This window comes from Capra hircus, chromosome 10, assembly GCF_001704415.2.
Source record: "Capra hircus breed San Clemente chromosome 10, ASM170441v1, whole genome shotgun sequence".
Classification (NCBI taxonomy): domain Eukaryota; kingdom Metazoa; phylum Chordata; class Mammalia; order Artiodactyla; family Bovidae; genus Capra; species Capra hircus.
The window spans coordinates 29649967-29670869 of record NC_030817.1 but is presented as its reverse complement, the minus strand read 5'-3'; the positions used below and the strand labels follow the sequence as shown (position 1 = coordinate 29670869).

The following is a 20903-nucleotide window of genomic DNA, read 5'->3' as shown; positions in this document are numbered from 1 at the left end:
TATTTGGGGTTATTATGAAGAATGCTTCCATAAATATTCTTGTACATAAATTACGCCTTGATTTCTCTTGGGTAAATGCCTAGCAGTGGAATTGCTGAATAACACAGTAGATACATGTTTAACTTTGTAAGAAACTCACATGATTTTCCAAAGTGGTTGTATTCTTATATTCCCACCAGCAATGTATGAGAGTTCTAATTACTCCATGTCCTCACCAACATTTGATGTGGTAATTCTCTTTAATTTTAGACATGCTGGTGGCTATGGAATGATAACTTGTGGTATTAATTTGCATATCAAATTCCTTGCAATTTCTGTCCCTTTTCTAGTGGCTTTCCAGTGTTTCCAATTAATTGTTTTAGAATACATCTCTAAATATTTAATTGTTTTTGTTGGCAGGGTAAGTCCTTTGCAAGCTATTCTGCCATTACTAAAATCCTTGCAAAGTTCTGTAGAGGTGTGGCTTTATGGTTTGTCTGTTTGGTGTTGGCATTTTGCAAATTGGTGACACCTTTGAGAAATGATTTTCTCTTATCCCATTTAACCCTTCTCCTTCATATGGGCAAATTATCTTAAGGTTAGTATTTTTCAACTTGTCTCAGTTGTTGCATCTTATCCTTTTGCTCTGATATTGAAATTAGCAGACACTTGGGTTACTTGAACATGAAAAAACTGTCCAGATTATAGTTTAGGGGTCTTCTGCCTGCTCACAAGTCTTTTGGTTTTGCTTGGCATTTTGAACAAATAAGATTCGTGAGAAAAAATGAATCTGTTCATAACTCAGTCAAATAAAATATAATGTAATATTACAGAACATTGCTGAGAGAACATTCTTACAGCACATGGAAAGTGGGTACAACCATGGTATAGACAAACCCAGCAGTGAGTGTAGAGGCATGAATGAGGAGTGGATAAGATTCTGAATATGCTGACCTACCCGAATATGCTGCAGTAAGTTGCAAGGGGCCAGAGGAGTAAGGCCATGTGTGTTAGAGCAGGTCTGAAGGTGCTGTTGTTGTTACATGACATCTCTTTTTAAGAGTTATGCTGTCCCTCTAAGAATAAATTTTATTACATTTCTATCTTCCTTAATTGTACACTAGAAACATCAGAACAATGGTGCTGGAATAGTCCTCAATGTTCTCATAGTATTAATTTATTAGTTATAGTGATAAAAAGAATGTCAAATGTTACTCGGGGTGAGTTCTTTTTTTTTTAAATTTTTTAATTTTTTTTTATTTTTTAAATTTTAAAATCTTTAATTCTTACATACGTTCCCAAACATGAACCCCCCTCCCACCTCCCTCCCCACAACATCTCTCTGGGTCATCCCCATGCACCCGCCCCAAGCATGCTGCACCCTACGTCAGACATGGACTGGCGATTCAATTCTTACATGACAGTATACATGTTAGAATTCTCGGGGTGAGTTCTTACTAGGACATTGCAATAATATTCCTTTCAGAGGTGACCCTGGGTAAAATGGCGAGGCAGGCCAAGTTCATCTTGGGTAATTCCACCTCCCCTTTAAGTTAGTCCTTCCTGTTCTCTGTCTTCAAGTGTCTTACTCCAGAAAGATGCTCAGTGATCTCCTCTCTCCAGGAACACTTGCTAATAAGGAAGACAGGGGATTCATGGGCTAATTCATACTACAGTGATAATGATTGATATCTTAGCATTCTACCCCTCTTAGGTGTGCCTGTGTATTTTTAAATGATGTTAAAAGGGCTGTTTTACTGATGAGAAGGAGATTTTTGATGTTCAAGTTCCAGGATCTGTAGCATCACTGTGTGGGCTGTATTTTAGAAGCTCAGAGCTGATCTCCCTGTCTGTGGGAGCCTTATCTTGCCAGTTTAGCTCCTAGGCTGGGGCTCAACTTGAGCTGGTACGTTGCTGCAGCCTTAGGGCACAGCTTCCTTGTCAGATGCAGAGAATGTGATGGCTGTCTCTGTGTGTGTTACTCAAGGAAGGAATGGAGCTCCCCAGCCCCCACATTCCTGCCTCGGCTGTGGCAGCACATGGACCTGGCTCTGTGAGAATGTCCCTGGTTTGGCCTCTCTCCTGTCAGCCACCCTAGGTCATGTCTGGCTGTCAGGTGACAGGTCAGCTGGTAGAAGATTTGGAGCTCTAGTTCCCACCTGGGGTGCTGGAGGGCTTTACATAAAGGAGCAGGGTGAGGTCAGGCTTGCCTGGTGTGGCTCAGGCTGTGAAGGGGGCATTGGCCTGGGATCCCAGAGAGATTGTCAAGGCTCAAGAAATGTTGGTTGATGAAAGAATGAAATGATGCCATTTGCTGCAACATGGATGGACCTAGAGATTATCACACTAAGTAAAGTAAATCAGGCAGAGAAAGACAAATATCATATGATATCGTTTATATGTGAAATCTTAAAAATGCTACAAATGAGCTTATTTACAAAACAGAAACAGAATCACAGATTCAGAAAATAAATTCATAGTTACCAAAGGGGAAAGCAAAGGTGGAGGAAGGATAAATTAGGAGGTTGGGACTAACATATACACACTACTATATTTAAAATAGATAACAAGGACCTATAACATAGGGAACTCTACTCAATATTCTGTAATAACCTATATGTGAAAAGAATCTGAAAAAAGGATACATGTATAACTGAATCACTTTGCTGTGCAGCAGAAACTAACACAACATTGTAAATCAACTATAATATAAAATAAGAGTGAAGTTCAAAAAGAAAGAAATCTTGGTTGAGCCTCAGTGTACATCTGATCTATCTCACAGGGTTATTTTGAAGGTCAGATGATGGAAAGTGTAGGAAAGTGTAGAGTGTTCTATGAAGGCACATCTCCATGTTCCTGTTGTCATGGCAGCAAGATTCCTGTCATTCTCCGCACCCCTGCAAGGCACCCATGTATCCTCAGCAGGTGTACTTTATTTCGACACTGATTTTCTTTTATACTAGAAGCCTCAGGTTTTTTTTTATGCTAGAAGCCTCAAGAATTTAGTGGACAGTTTCTAATGTGATGTTGGCTTATTGCCATGCCTGTTTCCCTTTCATGGCCTGCTCTAGGGGTTCTGCCATTAACAGATGCTATAATCCCAAGGCTCTCCTTTAAAAAGCAATTGCTTAAATGGAGGTATGGTCTGTGATATACCAGACTGGCATTAGGAGCTGCTGACTAGTCCTTATTTCATCCTGTCTCATCTTCTCATCTTTCGATAATTGTGCTGAATTTGCAGCTAAGGCAAAAGAGTTTTTATTAAATATAAGACATGACATGAGAAATGACATGAGCGATGCCTGCCGAGTACAGACCTGTGATCTCATCACAGATGCTGGGGATATAAAGATGAACAAGATACAGACACTGGAATGAGCTCGTCTGCTGTGGGCAGATGCAGCCTATGTGTACAGTATGGGGGCCCAGGGCCCAGCACAGGAGTAAGTCCAAGCCATGGTGCTGGCTGGCAGGAACATGTGATCAGATCAGCCAGGAGATTCTGGAGGAAGCTCCACTGGGGAGCATGGTGGAACAATCAATAGAAATATTGCTGGTGGAGGAGAAGGTTCAAGAGGGGCAGATAGCGTGTTCACAGGTATAGGGGTGAGAGAACAGTGAAGAGTTCCATAGACTGAACATAGTGAGAGGGGTGCTGAGTGAGAGGGGTGCTGAGTGAGAGGGAGTGTGGCCGGAAGTGCGCAGAGACTTGGGAGGAGGGCCTCATGCACATGGCTCAGAGGTAAAGAGTCTGCCTGCCCGTGCAGGAGATGTAGATTCAATCCTCAATTGGGAAGCTCCTCTGGAGAAGGAAATGGCAACCCACCGCAGTATTCTTGCCTGGGAAATCCCATGAACAGAGGAGCCTGGTGGGCTACGGTCCCTGGGATCGAAACGAGCCACGCACAGACGAGCAGCTGAGCCCACAGGCAGGCATAGGTTTGCCCAGGACAGTCTGAGTTTGTCTGCAGTGCCAGTGTGAACCATTCACAGCATCACCTTGCAGTCTCATGAGGATCCCAGGTTAGAGGATAAACTGCATGGTTGCACTACTTCTAGGCTCGCAGACATGATGGGGTGCCAGTGAAGGGTTTTAGGGAATGGGAAAATCTTACTTGGTAGCCATAGGTACATGAGGCTGGCGGCAGGGGGCTATTAGGATCATAAGAGGAGACGGGTATAGATAGCCAGTAAGAAACAATCAAAGTTTTCTAAGAGAGAGATTACTAGAACTGGAGTTAAGGTGGAATCTGTGGGGATGAATGGAGAGTGGGAGACAGCTATGAGAAATATGTAGGTCTTGAAACCAGCAGGAATTGGCAACTCATGGGGTGTCAGGTATGAAGAAGGATGAGACTCTGGTGATGCCCAGAGGATGTCGTGCATTCACCAGACTAGAAACATAGCAGGAGAAAGTGATGAATTTAGCTTTGAGCAGGTGGAGTTTGAGACACTTGTGGGAAACCCAAGAGGAGATGCTTAGTAGCAATAAGAGTCTAGAGTTTTGTTAAGGGATCTAGGTGTGAGATATAGCTCTGGCTGCCAGTGGGAGCCAGTCTGGAGGCTGGGATTTAGAAAACCAAGGTTGACTAAGAGCAGAACTCTGTGGAACACCAACAATTAAGAATCTGGCTCACAGATTATAATTTGTGAAACTTACTCAAACTCTGTTGAAGGTTTACTTAATGAACACTCATTTTGTTAGCATATTTATTACTTATTCAATAATATTTGAGTGCTTACTGCATGTTAGGGACTGTTTTGTCAGATGGTAGAACATCTTCCAAATTGACATCAAAATGTTTGCTAATGAAGTTTGGAGAAAGGGCAGAACATAAAAGAGTTTTAGAAAAAAAAATTATGCATAAATTGGTGTTAACAGCAGTAGCTTCACAATTTGATCATGAAGTGTGCTGTGTATAGATTTATGTTTAATGCTGAGATGAGAGGATGAGCCTGCTTCGAAACCCAACATTAAATTGAGACGGAGCAAGAAAAACTCTTCATGGAGATCTGTCACAGAGCTGAAAGGCATAACATTGTCAACTGGATCAAAAACCCGTCACCATTGTTCATATTAAGAAAGGTGTTATCACTCTTGATCAGATATAGAATTCCCCTCAGCACTGCTGCCAAGACCCAGTTGAACTGACTTATTGTTTTGAAAGGACTGTCTTATGTCATTTATTTCACTCTGGCTAAACCTTTCTGGAGCTCACCACTGGATCAGCCACCTAATCGAGCTGAAATTTTATTAAAGTGATGAAAGAAACCTGGACTTTTAATGCAGCCTCTAGATGCTGTCACTATGGCTCTGTTTGATGGTCACTGTGCTGGACTAGTTCTTACCTGGAAGAGTGGAATGGCCAAAAAAAAAAAAGAAGAAGGTTTGAAATATTGATGAAAATGCATTGAACTAAACTCATCACTTATATAATTGGAAGAGAAGCAACAAAAGAAATTGTTAAAATAGTGATATCCCCTCAGCAAATCAAAAAAGATGGTGCTGCACTGTAATGCTATTAAGAAATACAGTGTAAGATTTGAAGATAATGTAGTTTATGTAAGTGAAGTTTGCTTGAATTCAGAGTATCTCATACTGCAATGATTGGCCCACAGAGTGAGAACCAGATGACATGTGTTTCCTCATGGGAGTACACCATCCCATTTGTGAAGTAGTCTTGCCAAAAAATCAAGCCCGGATCTGGTCAGGCTTCCACATCTAACCACCACTGTGGAGGAAATAGGGGGATAGGGACACATTTAAAATGACACCATGAGGTACAATCAGCAAAATTCAAAATGTGGGAACATTTGATAAGACAAGAGACTTGGTTCCTTTGAGTAAAAATTGGAAGAGAAAAAGAAAAGAGAAGGAAAGACCAAAAATAGCAAAAGATTAAAAATTGGAGGAAAAAAGGGAGAGAAAATCAAAATAATAAATGAGAAACATATTAACCACCTTCAACATGTGAAACGTATCAAGCAAGAATTGCAAAACTAACTCCCAAGATACAACTGGGAAAATGTATGACTGTATACATCATCATAATAAGGAATTATTAACCTTATATAGCTGTGATTGTGGCATTTTGGTTGTTTAAAACAGAGCATCTATGAGCGATACATACTGAAGTGTTTACTGATAAAATGATTTCTGAGGTATACTTCAGAATATTCCAGAGGTGGGAGAAGGGGAGAGAGGGTACAGGTAAAACCAGATTGGCCACAAGTTGCCTCTTGAAGCTAGATGACAGTTACATGTAGGTTTATAAGTTTGACTACTTTTTCATGTGTTTGAAATTCTCCTTAATAAGAAATCAAAATTATACATTTAAAATACCTATTTCCTAAACAAAAAACAGTATGTGGGTTGCCTCTGCAACAGCCAAATGATGCTTTAACTTTGAACACATGAAATCTATTCTCATTTATAATAAAGCTGGTGTTTTTTTATCTATACATTTTATCCTTAATTCCCAATTTTTATGTATGATGAAGAGGAAGAGTTAAAAATTTAAATGACTAGAGTACTTCAGAAATATTTTTAAAGATTCTAAATAAATACTAAGCTGTGAGTCAGAAACTGCAGGTAGGAAGAAATGAGTAAGACAAATCCTTTCGTTCTGTTGTAAAGTTCTCACTCATAACGAATGACAGGTAAGTCGTCTATGAACAATTGCATAACACTTTGCCCTTAGAAAGTTTCATTTTAAGATAGTTTTCTTAAAGAATGATGTAAAGCAAAAGAATCAATGGTAGACAGATCTTGTGGACGTGTCTTTCCCCCAAAGTTCCCCAAGCAAAGTTGAGAGTGTTCTGTACCACTTCGGAGGAAAAAGTGATTTCTTAAAAGATAAACAAAAATACAGTCTGACAAAGAACTTGTCATTTGTGGATTTGAAGCTCATCGAGAAAGCTTCACTGAAGCTTTGAATTGCCCCCCTTCTTTCAGACTCTTATTATGTTACTTAGAGCTAATACTCATTTCCCCTGGGGAGAGGATGGAAAGTGCCGGAATTTTGGTATCTGCCAAAAGTATTCTTTCTTCTAAGGGAGTGCACTGTAAGATCGAGTAAAATTCTGATCTTTTTGAACCATTTTCGCTCAGATTTCCTGTGCCAGACCACTGGTCTACACGTAATTATGTTCTCTGCTAAATCATCATGGGTGCGTGCACCGAGGCAGATGAAACATGTGTTAACTGCTTGAAGGCTGCAACTCAGTTTCTCACACTCTCTGTGTGTTATTTTTAAAGGGGGAAAAAGTCATCTCTGATGGTAGTTTTCAGTACTCCTTTCTCATGTTTCAAGCCTGACAACATATTGTTGATATATCTTTTTAAAGTTAGCTTTTTAAAAAAATATGTATTCTCTCTGTACATTCAACCTGAAGGACGAGTGGCTACTTTGGTTCTCCTGGTGGTCCAGGCTGTTCTGTGGCTCCCATTGGAAATGACTGCCGAGTTGGAGACAGGGCTGGAGGGTAACAAAGAGGCATTGAGGCAGTGGGGAGAGAAGGAAAACTGGAAAAAGACATGATCTTTTTAAAGAATTGAAACTAAACTGTCCATGTTGTGGTTGACCTGATCCTCTTTCCCATGAGAGCAGGCTCGTTTATTGAACTCCTTCTGAGGACCAGATGCTGTGCTCAGCCTGAAACTGAGCAAGGAGCAATAGCAGCTCTTGTTTCATTTTCTTCCAGTAGCAAGATAGCCTCTTACCCTCCTAATAGTTGCCCTCTATATGTTCATGCCATCATGCATATTATTTCATTTGCTCCTCACAACAAACTACTGAGGTGGATGTAATCCTCAGTATGCAAATGGTGACTCCATCTCAGGGATGCTGAGTTGCTATGGTCTCCTGAGTAACGAGTGCCGGAGCCCAGACACAAGCTCAGACTGGGATGCTGAGGTCCAAGATCTCTCTAGGCCATCAACTATTGGGGAGGTGTTTCCATGTTTTCTCTTTATTCTACCTTGGATGAAAACTGTCCTATAGGTGATATAATCCCAACCTTCACAGAGTTTTGTTTTCTTTTGGGATAATGTTCTTTTGCAAGACTTTCTTTGGAGTCCCCCTTCTTACACATAAAGGTTGACAGTATTCTGGGAAAGGTACCGCCTTCTTAAATACCAGGTATAGATCAGAGAACTCTGGGAAGACTGAGCTTGAGATTTGCTAAGTTTTACCATCATCATCAGTAGGTTCTCTTAATGAAAGCATTAAACTAGAACTTGGAAAAATTATAAGTCAAATGAGTTCAGTTAGCATATGATAGCTATATTTGCCTAGTTATGTCTCAACCATTGTTGGCTTCATCCTGACTACTTCTCTTACTTTCATTGACTATTGATGATAAACTTTTAAATGGTTCCCAAAGTGTGGTCCTGCAGATCTCTGGGAGTTCCAGAATATTCAACTCTGATTATTCATTGGAAGGATTGATGCTGAGTCTAAAGCTCCAATACTTTGGCCACCTGATGTGAAGAGCCGAATCACTGGAAAAGATGCTGTTGCTCAGAAAGATTGAAGTCAAAGGAGAAGAGGGTGGCAGAGGATGAGATGGTTCTATAGCATCACTGACTCAATGGACTTGAGTTTGAGCAAACTCTGGGGATAGTGAAGGACAGGGAAGCCTGGTGTGCTGCAGTCCATGGGGTTGTAAAGAGTCGGACATAATTTAGGGACTGAACAACAACAATGCATAAGGCACTCTGCTATATACTACAATACTATTGTGTCTCAAGAAGGAACACTTGAATAATTAATCTACTTTTTTCACCCCATGGGACACCATTTTTTATTGAAAAAATGACAAACTGTAGTTATCGAGACATAGGATTTTGTCAGGTATTTTCTTAAAAATGAATGAAACGAGCTTGTTATTTCCAAGCAAAAAGCTGAGTGTGATGCTGGTGATAAAATTGGACCCTGCAAGGCATGGGTAGAATTTTAGAAATTTTATACTCACCACATGAGCTTGTCAGCTTACAGTACTTAAAAGACTTTTCTTATGAATTTGTTGTTTATTAACAATTGTGAGGCTTTTTTTAAAATATTGTAAAATAGGTTAACATTTGGAAGAAGATCTGCATAACTTAGTAAACCTGTATTTTCAAAATGACCGATACAAAATGTTACAAACCATGCATGAGTCAAGGACCCATTGAAAGCTTAAGACAGACTAATTGATTTTGTGTAACAGTATAAAAATCTCATCGATTATATAGATTCTACATTGCAACTAACTCTTAAACTACCAGTTGTGTCAAGTTTTGGTATAGACTCAAAGAAGCACCTGAAAAAGCTATTAAAACACTCTCTTTTCCACTACTGTCTGTACGAGGCTAGATTTTGTTCATATACTTCATCTAAAACAGTGTTGTAGAAGATAGAATACAGAAGCAGATCTAAGAATCCTACTGCCCTCTGAGTCACACTTTAAAGGGATTTGCAGAATTGTAAAACAATGCCACTCTTCTCATTTAATTTTTTTAAAAATAAAGTTATCTTTCATAAAAATGTTATTTGTTAACATGCAATGAATTTGTTATTGTTTTAAATGAATAAATTTTTTAAAATCTCAATTTTAATTTCTAACATGATAAATAACAGTAGAGAGAACCCACATAAACCAAAACTGAGCCCTTGATTTTTAAGACTAGAAAAGGGTCCTAAGGCCAAATTATCTCTAGAATTTCTAGGTTATCTCCCCCTTAATCTTTCTTTCAGAAGTCCAGCACTTTTAGTGATAATTTAAAGAAGGAACTGACAAGCTTTTGTGTATGCTCTATTGGGACTGACATTAGGTGACAATTAGGTGATATACACAACAGAAAAATTCAGTCATTTTTTTGAAACTGTTATCCTTTTTCTCTAATTATTTTTACTGTGTGTTGCACTTCTGCAGTGGGTTTTTGTTATTAGCCCTTTCTCATAAAAATAGGGAGGTCAGGAAATGACACCCAAACTACCTAGAAACCTATGGTGGTTTCTAACTTTAGAGATGCTGCTATTGGCAGCTTGATGCTAAACCTTTGCTTGATTTGAGCAGAACAAGGCAGTCGCAGTACTTCTGAGCAAGTGGACAGAGCTGTTAGCACTAAAAGCTGAACCGCAAAAATAGCTCAAAAACCTATGGTTGGAAGCATCCGCAGATTCACCTTGTGTGACACTCACCCACCAGCATGTTCATATGAAATCAAGATTCATGCAAAACATAGAGTCTGACTAGTATCTTCATTTTCTCAAGCTTAATATATATATTTTTTCAGTTGGAATTACACTCATGCAGAATTCTCTCAGTGGAGCTGAGATCTGGAGAAAACAAATGATTTAATTTTTTGATAGAAAAATTAATTGCTACAGAGTCTGGTTTCATTGTGCTTCAGTTTCATTTCCAGCATCCCTAGTGCTCTCTGCTCTCATTGTTTCAAATGAACAAGGCAGCAGAGGTTCTGTGTGCCAGGCCAGTTACATTGACATCCCTTTTGGTAGGTTTTTTCCCCAATAACGCCTGTGTCAGTGGGCAGGTGAAGAGGCAGGAAGACCAATTTCTTCTCCCCTGAAACTTGTCATCAGCATTAGGATTTCATCCTGGTGTTTGAAATTTCTATTCAGCACTAGATGACTTCCTGTGTGAGGCTGAGAGTGGGCGAGGGGAGCCTTAGTGGTCTAGGATTGAAGACACATTCCTTGTGTATATCAGAGATTGCCTTTGATTTTCTTAAGTGGCAACTTAGTTCTAACATTGTTTTGGAGAAAGTCGGTTGCTGTCTCTGTGAATTTACTTGGGTTACAGAATATACTGGATTGGGTAGTACTTCTAAACTATCACCACTTGGGTCCGGTGGATCGAGAGAATTCTCTCTGGACACACACTGTGTTTATGTATAACGTGATATATGTATGCGTGCGTGTGTAGGTCGGTACTTACTAATGACATTGAGTTTATTCCTATAGAAGTCAAAATTTGGTGTGTGGGCGGAGACACAAACAACTAGACAAATTAACATAATATGCCAAGTGGTAAATGCTCTGGAAAAAATAGGGCAGAATGAGGGGACAGAGATGAGGACTGTGTGTGGCTGTTCTGTTCAAATTAGGTTGGTGTTGGAGCTGTCGACCTGAAGGGAAGGAGGGACCATGAGGTTGTGTTACGGGAAGAGGGGACAGGAAATACAAAAAAACTCTAAGGTGGGAGTGTGGTGGGTGAGTGAGTGTTAGCAGAGGGGAGGATTGTTACCAAGCACTGAAGTTCAGAGGAGGTGCTAGCGTCCTTGCTGACAAAGTCTGCATGCTGTTAATGTCACTTCTCTTATCAGGAACACATCTTTGTTAATTGAGTGAAGTTCACCTATATTTGATGCTGTCTTACCATTTGGCTGAACATAATCTTTCTTCTTTGTCTAGGGGCCCATAGAGCACCATATTTATATCCATTTATAGTGATTTAATGTAAGTTGTTAAGCAAAAACTTTTAAATTTATCATGAAGACTATCCTGAGTTCTGTGTATTCCATCAGGGTTTCTTATTGTTCTAAGCTACATTAGGATCAGTTGCATAGTTTAATATGCATTCAAATGTACTATCTGGCAATATATATAACAATTCCATACACTGCTAAATATAATTAGGTATAATTTAATTCCAGCTATAGGTTATTAGGAAATTACTCTTACTGTACACCTGACCTATCTAAAACACAGTCAGAAAATTTAGGTTCAGCTAGAATCTTCTGCTCATGAATGTGGTGGAAACTCACTTTTGTTGAGTTTTAATAAATGCTAATGACATGGCTTCAGCAATACATGAACTGTGAACTTCCAGATGTTCAAACTGGTTTTAGAAAAGGCAGAGGAACCAGAGATCAAATTGCCAACATCCGCTGGATCATGGAAAAAACAAGAAAGTTCCAGAAAAACATCTATTTCTGCTTTATTGACTATGCCAAAGCCTTTGACTGTGTGGATCACAATAAACTGTGGAAAATTCTGGAAAAGGTGGGAATTCCAGACCACCTGACCTGCCTCTTGAGAAACCTATATGCAGGTCAGGAAGCAACAGTTAGAACTGGACATGGAACAACAGACTGGTTCCAAATAGGAAAAAGAGTACGTCAAGGCTGTATATTGTCACCCTGCTTATTTAACTTCTATGCAGAGTACATCATGAGAAACGCTGGGCTGGAAGAAGCACAAGCTGGAATCAAGATTGCCAGGAGAAATATCAATAACCTCAGATATGCAGATGACACCACCCTTATGGCAGAAAGGGAAGAGGAACTAAAAAGCCTCTTGAGGAAAGTGAAAGAGGAGAGTGAAAAAGTTGGCTTAAAGCTCAACATTCAGAAAACGAAGATCATGGCATCTGGTCCCATCACTCCATGGGAAATAGATGGGGAAACAGTGTCAGACTTCATTTTTGGGGGCTCCAAAATCACTGCAGATGGTGGTTGCAGCCATGAAATTAAAAGATGCTTACTCCTTGGAAGGAAAGTTATGACCAACCTAGACAGCATATTCAAAAGCAGAGACATTCCTTTGCCAACAAAGCTCCGTCTAGTCAAGGCTTTGTTTTTTTCCAGTGATCATGTATGGATGTGAGAGTTGGACTGTGAAGAAGGCTGAGTGCTGAAGAATTGATGCTTTTGAACTGTGGTGTTGGAGAAGACTCTTGAGAATCCCTTGGACTGCAAGGACATCCAACCAGTCCATTCTAAAAGAGATCAGTCCTGGATGTTCTTTGGAAGGAATGATGCTAAAGTTGAAATGCCAGTACTTTGGCCACCTCACGCGAAGAGTTGACTCATTAGAAAACACTCTGATGCTGGGAGGGATTGGGGGCAGGAGGAGAAGGGGACGACAGAGGATGAGATGGCTGGATGCCATCACTGACTCAATGGACGTGAATTTGGGTGAACTCTGGGAGTTGGTGATGGACAGGGAGGCCTGGCGTGCTGCAATTCATGGGGTCGCAAAGAGTCGAACACGACTGAGCAACTGAACTGAACTGAGTGACATGTGGAGAAGTAAATAGGTTAAAGGTCAGTCTGGGCACATACAAGACTTAGTATATAACTTTTTGAAGGTTAATTCTTACTGCATTTTGTGTAAACAAGGACACTTCCATTATCTGAGTCCTTTGATTGATAATTACCAAGTCCTGAAAATAGGGCTTCAAAAAGTGTGAAATGGCAAGACAGGAGGATCTGTTCTAGAACAATGAAATCAGTTGAGAATTTTGAAAAATGCAGGGTTTTTTTTTCAGGCCCAAGACTGAATCAGAATCTCCTGGGAAGAGGCCAGGAAAACAGATTCCTAATAAGCACTTAGACTGGTTTTAATGGTTGGCCAAGTTTGAATGCCCCTGTTGTACTTTAAATCATATCTAATTTGATTAATGGAAAATTTTGGTGATTGGGAAGTTTGCAGGTTGAAAAAAAAAACACACAGGAAAAAAAACTGCATAGTAGAGTGTATTACTTTGCTGTAGTCTGTTAAGAGTTGACAAAACCCCAAATGCATTTTTTTAAAAAAGAACCTTTAAAATGCTGTGACATAAACAGGTCGGGTTATAGTTTTTGCACCTTTGGGAGAAGAAAATGAGACTCAGAGGCTAAGGGCCTTGCTTAGTATATATGTATATGTCTAAATTTGGTGCTAATGCTGAGACTCAAATCAGCATTGAGCGTCTAAAATCAGGATGGGAATGTTGGCTTTGAGACAACGTCTAGGTGTTTCCCCTTCTCTTTGAGTAGCTGGGATCAGGAAAAGACGATTTAAAGTGATTCCAGTTACAATAGAAGCCAACATTTAAAAAATAATATATATGTTTTAAAAGATTTGATTGGTGTTCTGTCTTTGAAAATGACAAGAATTATGAAAGTGTCTTTCATCTTTTATTTATCAATATTTGTGTTACAGTGGCACCTGTATGCTAATTCTTAGAACCAAGAACAGATTAAATAACTCAGTGTGTACTTTTCTGATTCAAAGGTTTGATATCTTCCACTTTACACTGACTTTCTCAGCACTATCATGAGGAAGGTTAATTTTGCAAAAATATTTGAAGGTATTATCAAGTTTTCCGAAGGCTGGGCATAGCTCCGTTGGTGTTGATCTCTTATTTGTTGGTGATAGACCTGATACACAGATTTACTTTGTCAGGGGCTTAGCTGTGATTGGGCTTCCCTGGTGTCTCAGACAGTAGAAGAATCCACCTGCAGTGCAGGAGACCTGGATTCAGTCCCTAGGTCTGGAAGATCCCCTGGAGGAGGGCATGGCAAGCGACTCCAGTATTCTTGTCTGGAGAATCCTATGAATAGAGAAGCCTGGTGGGCTACAGTCTATGGGGTTGCAAAGAGTTGGACATGACTGAGTAAGCACAGCACAGTAGCTGTGATTGGAGCAGGTTGTCAACCAATTCCAAGACTTGCATCAATTATAAGATCTCACTTTGATCCCGTGCCTGATTTTTATTGTGTAACTTGTATTATGGAATATAGCTGATACTCAGAAAATGAAAACAGCAGCTGTTCACATGGTGAGCAAGAATTAGGATAGTTTTAAGCAAGTAGGAATGTCAGAGAAGGGGCTAGTTTAAAAGTGTTCCCTTGATGATTATGCTTTGAGTATTCAGTTTACCTATATTAGTCTCATTGTTACAGGGATTTTGATAAAACTCAGTTGATGAGTTGGGGTGTCTCAGTGGAATGAAATGAATAACTTATTTCTCAGAAAAGGTGTAATAACTCTGAAGTAAGTCTGGATGGCATCACTGACTCAATGGACCCGAGTTTGATCAAGCTCCAGGAGATGGTGAAGGTCAGAGGATGCTGGCATGCTGCAGTCCATGGAGTGGCAAAGAGTCGTACATGTCTGAGCAACTGAAAACAACAACAAAGTCTGTAGTGTTCAGAAATCATTGTGTAGAAGTGACTGCATGTCTGGGTATCACTGTCTCACCTAATGGTTGCTTAGAGTCTACCCAAAGGAGTGCCTAAAAATACCTGGAGGGGTCCTTCCAACAGTGAACTTTAGGGAGGTTCATTGACAAAGACTGAACTTAACTGTCAGAGGGAACCATTAATTTTGTTAAACATATTAACAAGTGATGACTCAGGAGGACTGATGCCTCCTGCTGGCCCTTCAGGATACCGTGGGGACACTCAGCCAAGATGCGGAGGAATAGTCCTGCTCAAGGGTGCCTGTTACCAGTCAGTGAGTGTCTTGTTCTATGCCTCTGCCTCAGGGGTTGCACTTTCTTAGTGGATATTCTAATCACTACGGTCTTGATAGTGCCTCTGTGAATGCTCCAGGGTCACTCTAAGTCCAGCCTTACGGATGTTCTGTTTCATGTGCAGGATATTCACCCTATGCTAGCTGTGTCTGTTCAGTCCTCTCTCTCTCTCTGCCTCTAACCAGGAACCATGAACTTCCCGTGGACTAAGACGGGTTTGGTTTGGTATGTGGCACAGTGCAGTGCTTTCGAAATGTTTCAACTTGAACTCTTCAGGCCCAGCAGGGTTCTCCAGGGCACCCCTGTCCCCAGCACTCCCAGTTGTCTTACTTCCTCTGACTTCACACCTCCATGTCTCCACCTCTCAGCTTGCAATCCCAGATGAGTGTTTGTTCAGTGTTTCTTCTTGGCAGTGTGTAGTAGCCGTGGGGCACTCTTAATTGTTTTTTTAAGGGGAAGGATCACTTTGCTGGAGTCAACTGAAAACACTTTCCCTTTGCTGAAGAATATAATGGTTCCTCTCTTACACCGTTCAGTATCCCAGCTGGCCCCAGAAACACTCCCACTTCTGGTTTGGGATCAGACAGGGTCTCATGTTCTTGGGAGTTTTAGGGGGAAGGGTAGGGAGAGAACTCTTTCTCTTTTATTTTACTTTTTTAATCAAGAAAATAAGTCAGGCTTTCAACCAGTCCATTCTGAAGATCAACCCTGGGATTTCTTTGGAAGGAATGATGCTAAAGCTGAAACTCCAGTACTTTGGCCACCTCATGAGAAGAGTTGACTCATTGGAAAAGACTGATGCTGGGAGGGGTTGGGGGCAGGAGGAGAAGGGGATGACTGAGGATGAGATGGCTGGATGGCATCACAGACTTGATGGACATGAGTCTGAGTGAACTCTGGGAGTTGGTGATGGACAGGGATGCCTGGCGTACTGCGATTCATGGGGTCACAAAGAGTCGGACACCTCTGAGCAACTGAACTGAACTTAGATAATAGGTCTCCAGGTTCCTGAATACCCCCCAAAGTTCATTTCTGGTGTTAGTGTTAACCCTGTCATTAACAGAACCACACAGACACAGTTCCCCTGGGAACTGCTGTCAGGGGAGGGGGTCTCTTACTGTGCTCAAGATGTGGAGTTGGTGGTAGAAGGGCATCAGCTTTGGATAAGATGGACCCATCTCTGCTTCCTGTGCTTCCCAGCCATGTGTGACCTTGAGCGATGGTTGCCTTAGATGAAAAGCACAAGACTGGTGGTGTCTACCCCCAGGACTGCTGTGAAGGTTACATGAGATGATACATGCTTGTACACACCCACAAAGTATTGTATGTGGCCTGATGCATGTTATGTACCCACCCAATTAGGAAGGAAATCCATACCTAATGTGTTTCCATGTACTTTGTGGTGAATCGTCTAAAGGACACTGGGAAAGATATAATGATATAAGCCTTGTTTCTCGGCCGTTGTTTCAAATCCTAGACAGCACTTGAACCTGTCACATATTTCATGTTCTGGAAGGGCGCATTTCGGGCTGTGTGTCTAAGTGCTTTTGATGGGAGCTGCTGTCAGTGAAGCCCTGGATGGAAAAAAAGGTATGGGAAGGATTCTCTCCCTGTAATGGGGTGCCGTTTCACCAGTTCCCTGCTTGCTGGGCCTCAGAGATCATAGGTTGCTCCTCTTCCTAAATTTGCCCACCAGACCAAATACTACGTCTTTTCCCAAGTCATCCCTTCAGGGTTTAGCTGATGCCTGGGTGGATGCTATTGTATGGTGTCTCCTTGTGAGGGCCGAAGGTGTGTGTGTGTGAATGTAACTGCCACGATTGCTCCGTAGGAATGCTGACAGGACAACAGGACAGGCATTAGAGTCTACACCCTTGTCTAGCATGACCCAGGGAGCAGTGGGTCCAGGGAACTATCCTTTGGGATCATATCGTAAACCAGCTCCCACGGTTGGCTGGTTCATTTGGTGCAGAAATACAGATGCAATGAGTACCTTCTTCCCATAGCTATTTTAAGAAGAATGAGTTAATAAGATATTTCTAGGTCCCAGAATGAAGGTATGTTTTAAAAGCAGATTATATGTGCTACTTGAGGATAAGATGGTTGGATGGCATCACCAACTCAATGGACATGAGTTTGGGTAGACTCCAGGAGTTGATGATGGACAGGGAGGCCTGGCGTGCTGCAGTTCATGGGGTCGCAAAGAGTCAGACATGACTGAGTAACTGAACTGATATATGCTACTTGCTGTTAATTTCTTATCCCTAGAGGACTTAATCTGAAGTGCCAGCTTGGACATTTTAAGTTGTTGGGCAGCATTGGCCCTGGCTTCCTATCTTTTCAGCTGCACCAGGATTTTGTTAGGTTCGGTCATCAGCCTGATGACTAACGTGCTGTTCATCAACTCGAAACAGCACTGTTTTCTTTTGTTGTTTATTCACACCTTGCAGTTGGTTCACTGCATGTGGATGTTGTTGTAGCCTTTAGTCTTTTGCCAAATATTTGCCTTAGTTTATTAAATTAGTTTCTTATTTATCAGTCAAAGTGTGTGTTGACTTTTGTGGTTTTAATTTTACAGGCTTGGTTGTCTTTGTATTACCAGATGGTGTCTCTTGTTTGAGCCCATAAGCAGGGCTTGTTTGCAGGTTGGCTTGTTCTGTTTAGGGCTTAACCACACCCAGTTCCTTCTCAACTTAAGGATGGTGTTCTATTCAAGTGAAAGTCCATCTCTAAATCCAGTACTTAATTATTAATTAAAATATCTCTTGCACATCTTGGAGGCAAAATTACAACTTCATTGCACAAGAAGGAGGCGTGCATGCTGAAAATCTGTGAACTTCTGTGTGGATTTGGGTTAGGTTAGCCTCTTTGCTGCATGGTACATGTAGGGAGGGCAATACAAATCCAAAGGGCTGAAGGTAGGGAAGCTTCACAGATGTTATCAAGCAGTGTTAAGGACTCTCTTTCTCTAGGGGTCTTGGGGAAGTGCTGCTGCCTGCAAGGGTGAACAGAGTCTAGATCTGGGTGCTTGCTTCCTGCTTCTAGCACTGTTTCCAACTCATGGACTGTGATGAGGGAACTATCATGGCTAAGGTCCTCTTTCTGCAGTCCTCCCCATATTCTTGGATGCTCCCCCATCCCTTCTCTCAGGTGGAGCCTATGGGCTCCCTGAATTGAGGAGATGGGGATCGGAGGGTCCGTAAAGAAGAAGGCAGCTAGAGATCCCTGGCTAGAATACCAGAGTGGAGACAGCTGCCAAGAAAAGGCACTCCACAAAGATGCAAAGTGACCCCTTTAGTATTTGAGTTCTAATCAGGATACGGAAATACCTGAGGCAGGGGAAAGAGTCCTGCAATAGAATTAGAACTCTGCCTGGTGCTGACAAAGGGCCAGGAATACTGCCTGTTCCTACCAACTGGATGGGAAAATATCAAGATTCATGGAGCGCTGAGTTGAGTATACAGAAAGGTCTCGCTTGCCTGGTGAGGAATAACTAGCACTAGGCTGAGCACTGTTCTGGCCACTTAAAAAAAAATCTAAAAATCTAAATTTGATAGGATCAAACAATTTCCAAGTAACTTCACTGTGTCCCTGAGCAAAGTTCAAGATTCTGGAATTCAAAACTATCCAGTACTCAACAGGTAAAGTTGATAATGTTTGGTATCCTATCAAAAACTACCAGACCTGCAAAGAATTAAGAAAATGTGACCTATAATGGAAAATCAATTAATCAATTGAAACTGATCTAGAACGAATACAGATGTTAGGATTAGCATTAAAACAGTTATGATGACTATTCCCTATGTTCAAAAAAGTTAAATACAGAGAAGGAAGATTTTAAAAAACCCACAGATTGGATCCTCCAACATGATGTACCTAAGTCAAGCCTTTTATAACTTAATCCTAATGCTATTTCCGTCAAACTCACATGACCCAAACATGGCCCCTGCTGATTTATCTGATCACTAAGCCCGTCCTAGTCCATTCAGTGTTCTCTTGAGCCCAAGTTAGGGATCACCAATCAGTGTTGACTCAGTGATGCCAGGACTCAGTGGTACCTTTACCTTCCTTCATGCCTGCTCTGCCAGTGCCAGACGTAAGGAGTTATTCTACAGCACTGTTCCTGGGACAAGGAATGCATTTGAATTCTTGGTGTATAACCGGGTGCTCAGCAAAAATTCGTGTGTTTCTTGTTTTTTCAGCAACTCCAAAACCATTATACTTGCAAGCCTTTTTTTTCCCTCCTGCACAAATTCTGGTTCTATTACTCTGCTAAAATATATCCTGCAATAAGTTCTATCTTTATGTGCCCACTGTCCCTCAGTATGGCCATTTCCTTTCTTCCTTTCTGCTGGTTGCCAAGGAAACCTCTCTTCTCACAGAGGCTACACCCTTTTCCTGGGCAGATTCATCGTCTCTGGCCTCTTATGTATTCTTACTTGCTCACTTATCTGGTCTGACTACACTTTGTATAATCCCTTAGTTGCTTTTGGTTGCTTCTCCTTTGGTTATGTTGATGGAAAAAAATTCTTCACCTGATCCTCAGCTGCCATCCTATTTCTTTTCCACTTTTATAGCCAACTATCTTGGCATCACCGATTCAATGGACATGAACTTGGGTGAACTCCAGGAGATAGTGAGGGACAGGGAGGCCTGGAGTGCTGCAGTCTATGGGGTCACAAAGAGTTGGACTTTGCGACTGAACAGCAACAATAAATCTTGACAAATATTCTGTTTCTGCTCCTGACCACCTGCTTTCACCTCAGTCTCTGAGTCTCTCTTGTTCAGCCACCTCCTGATTACAAAACATACCAGCTTTCAACAGTCTTCTGTTCTGACCTTGCTGCTGTATTTGTTTCTGCTTCCTGATCTTCTTTTGGGAGCCCCAAATCACCACTGCAGATATCTGCCCTCTATTCTGAGTGGTGATCCTCAGCACCTCTAGGTCCTTCTTCCATTCGCTTCCATGATGACTTAACCTTTATCTTCTTCAAGACCCCATTTACTTGCTTCCCTGGTGCCTCAAACGGTAAGAGATCCAGCTGCAATACAGAAGACCTGGTGGTCCTTGGGTCGGGAAGATCCCTTAGAGAAGGGAATGCCTACCCACTCCAATATTCTTGCCTGGAGAGTCCCATGGACAGAGGAGCCTGGCGGGCTACAGTCCAAGGGATCGCAGAGTCAGACACGACTGAGCGGCTTACATACTTCATTTGAAGCAGGTGGCCTTGCTTCCTAAGCGATTAAGAAAATTGCAGGAGGTGTGACCTCCCTTAGCTACATCCTGCTTCTGACTTTATCTGCATTCCCACCGTCTTTGTTCCTTAGCCTCTGTCCCAGGGGACAGCTGTCCTTGCTTTTGCCAAAGACCTGAGCTTCCTCAAACACTTTGCTTCCATACCTGTAGTTCTTCACTTCCCTCTCTCTTGGGTTCTTTCCTCAATCAGTAAACATAGCCAAACATTCTCAGCCTAAAAATCCAGCACTTTCTTGGGTACTTTCCATTGTTTTTCTTCTTTTTCATCCAAACATCTTCAGAGTGTGCCCTGCCTGTGTACACTCTCACCTCTTCTTCACCTTCTGTTTTCTCCCCTAGCCACTCCTGAGGCTCTTGGCTTCCTTCTCTCCATTCTACTCAAGGAGCTCTTGATGAGGTCACCAGGGGCATCTGCATTGCC

The 20903-nt window shown here is 41.5% G+C and overlaps 1 protein-coding gene across 2 annotated transcripts in view; it reads left to right on the top strand.

The window, feature by feature from the left end:
* Positions 1-20903, top strand: part of PRKCH (protein kinase C eta) — a 361590-nt gene that overhangs the window by 74730 nt on the left and 265957 nt on the right. The window lies entirely within an intron of this gene.